The sequence below is a fragment of the Pyrgilauda ruficollis genome, unplaced genomic scaffold (assembly GCF_017590135.1).
Source record: "Pyrgilauda ruficollis isolate IOZ18807 unplaced genomic scaffold, ASM1759013v1 scaffold35, whole genome shotgun sequence".
Lineage (NCBI taxonomy): Eukaryota > Metazoa > Chordata > Aves > Passeriformes > Passeridae > Pyrgilauda > Pyrgilauda ruficollis.
Window position 1 is genome coordinate 3,036,648 of NW_024524934.1, and position 3,411 is coordinate 3,040,058.

A 3,411-nucleotide genomic window follows, 5' to 3' on the forward strand; every position below is an offset into this window, starting at 1 on the left:
TTGGCCCTCTCTTCAGCTGCTGTAAATTATTCTGTATGCACTGAAATCTTCTGATAAAGTGCTTTTTACATGGCATAGTAAAATATATGTTCAAGCAGGTTTAGGAAGAGTCATTAATAAAGCTAAAACCATGTGACAGGCAGTTCGATAAAGTGGCTTCAAATAAAAAGCTTTTGACAGAGGGTATTCGGCAGGATGGGTTTGTGGGCTCTCTTTCTGTGCTGATCATTGCATGTGCTTTTTGAGTCAGAAGGAAGGAAGGATTAAAACCAGAGCTTCTCTGAAAACCATGTTGGAGGATGACATTTGGTATTGGCAGGAGGCAGCAACATTAAATGTGATTAAACGCTACACACCAACCGTGTTGCTTCACATAAAACTCCTTGGCATGGGTTACAAGGCACGAATTGGGCACTGAGTCCTTCCCTGAGCTTCTTACCTTTTTCTCCTTGGCCTGGTATGCTAATGAAAGCCCTGGCCCTGCTCTTTCATCTTGTCCCACATTTCTCTTTGTTGATGTGGAAAAGGAGCGAGGGAGGGGGCCTGGACTGGAGAAAGAGAGATAAAGCAAGTTTGTTTTTGGCTGAGTCAGAGGACAGTCAGATGAAGAGTTTTCTTTGTACCTTATTAGCTGCATTAATCACTGGGACTGCAGCTACTCCCACTGATGGCCAGAGAAGCGCTTCAATTTCTCACAACTTTGCTGATACCAAATTTGCAGAGTCCTCCATAAAAGCACTCTCCTAGTAGGTACAATTGGAGTGCTTTAATAGGCATGCAGAACATGTGGAAAGATTTTTAATTATATTGCATTAAATACAGCACAACCTCACAGTAGGAATGATTTCTTTATGTCATTTCAAATTAAGTGAAACTATTTTGTGTAGTAGTGATGTAATAAGAGCATCCCTGGGCAACTGGCTGTGGCAAGTGTCTGTTTCTTTAAAGGAAATAAGGTCTGGATTTGGCAGTGCTAGGTTCATGGTTGCACTTCATTATCTAAGAGGTCTTTTACAACCTAAATGAGTCTGTCATTCTATGATAATACTAATACTATATCACACTGCATGTACTGACAGGGGGCTTAGTGAGAAGCAATCAGTTTGGTTTGGACTGGGTGAAATCATGGGTTGAACTTGCAGAAGTTTTTGACTTTTGAAGTCTTTGATTTTTGAAATTTTTCTAAACACACTTGTGTCAGGATAATGTAAATTTCTTCCCTGTTCTCCTTTATGAAGAAAAGGAGGGAGAGGTAAGATTTCTTTGGGGAACAGTTTATCCCAGTGGAAGGAAGTTCAGCACTTTAGCCCACTGGGCTTTGGCAGATGCCTGTCTGAAGATTTTTGGGCTCCTAACTTTCATCTGGATCCATATCCCTGCTTTCCAAGCAAAGCTTTTCTAAAATAGCTGCCTGAGTAACTATAAAACCTAGAGAAAACAAATGGGACTCACAAATGCCTCACTAAGGCATCTCTGAAAAGTTTCCTTTTAAACAGAGGAACACTTTCCTGGAGGAGTAAAAATGACAGATTATTCATTTTTCTGAATGAAAATAGCACAAGGATGAGGGGAGGTGGAGTAAAAGATCACAATCCTCTGGATTATCCTGAAGTCCTACTCTTCTTGTCGATGCTGCCAGCATTAAATCCCCAAATGCTGAATTGTCCCAGTTTCTTTTTGTTTGGATGTGCTCAGTCTCTGCTGTGGGCAGGGATAAGTTCAGAGCCTCCAGAATCAGCTCCTTTCTCCCAGTCAGGTCTCCTGTCAGTGCTCACACAGGGGGTCAGGTTGCAGCAGCAGAGTCTTCCCAGGCTGACCCTCCTTCACCTCTTTGTCTGGAGCTTACCCTCTTCCCCCTGGCACTCCTGATAGTTCCCACCTAAAAAAAAGCCCAAAGGCTTTCCTTTCTGCCTGCCCTGTGTTTGCTGGAGCCGATGTAATGTCTGAATATGCACAGCACATGGGCTCCAGTTTCTATTTCCCTGATTGCCCAGAGCATGTGGGGTTTTATATCATCCTGTAAAAGTTAGATCTTCTCAATCTCCATAAGTCCCACAGATGAATGCAGGCAATCCCACCCTCTCCCAGCACCACAGTCTGGCAGTGCAGGCATTGCTCCTATCCAGCCCCATTGCTGCAGGGTCTGTTTTATACCACCACATGTCTCTCTCTCTCTCTCCTTTTTGTTGTTGGCAGTGTGATTGCTAACCTGGGCAGTGATTTTCAGTCTGGAAGGCAAGTGAATGTCAGGGAGGAGCTGGAGGGTGTGCAGATAGAGAGTGGCATATGTTCCTGGCTCGCTGGTACAACACTGTGGCAGAGCGGACCTGCAGCTGCCAAGGGAAGTGGGCATTTCCTCGAGTTTGGAAAACAGAAAGCTGACTGGATCCACTCCCTCTCCACTGCTGGTTGTCCATGTGGGTTTATTTTCAGCCTTTATTGTGGTCCCTTCTATAATCACAGCTTGCTAGACCTGTGAAGACAGCGCCTTGTTCTCTCTGCAGGGCTGACTGATAATTACTCGCAGCCACCAGTGGCAGAACCAAGGCAGGCAGGCAGCCAGGGGGCATGTTCCTACCTGTAGCTCATCCAGGGGCATGTTCCCACCTGCAGCTCAGCGTGAAGGATGGTTTATTGGTAGTGAGGGGATGGGAGTGGAAGCTACCTGCCTCCCACACCCATTGCTCCGTGCTAGGGCAGCTCCATGGCAGCTGTGTCAGGGATGCATGGCAGAGGCAAATTCTCCCCTCCTGGTCCAGGAAAAGGGCCTGGCCTTTGAAAATGTCAAGTGCAGTGTGACTTTGGAGAGTCAGTAGGAAATAGTGGGAAATAACTCCTGGGGAATCTGGCTGACATGTTGATGTGGTTTCTTCTAAAGGTGGCTATACTCTGAGACAAAACTCTTAAGCTGGTCAGTTGAAAGTCCTTCACAACTAAATGCATGATGGAAACACCTGTGGACAGCCTGTGCTTTAAGGTAAAAGCCTGGAATACATGAAAACTTGTATGTGCAACCTGCTTCTCTATTCTTTGCAAGCTTACTCTGCAGTTTCTCAAATATCACCTACCAGAGGATCTGCAAGATTCTTTTTAAAACATGGATTTCTAGACCATTGACTGTTTCAGATCACTTCTCATTAATACAGAGCAGAAAAGGAAAATGATCCCTTCTGTTCTCTCAAAAACCAGATGATTCTTAGCACTGTTACAATCATATCCATCAGAACATTATCCAAACTTATTTTTTATGAGCAATGTTTCTTTCTGAAGACCACTGCTCGAGGGAAAGTGCTGGAGCTAGATGAACAGAAAATCTGGGCAAAATTTGAAGCCTCTATGCTCCTTTCCCCATGGAATGTGCTCACCCAAGCTTTCTACTTTCCACACTGCCGTACTTTCCTAGCCTCGCTG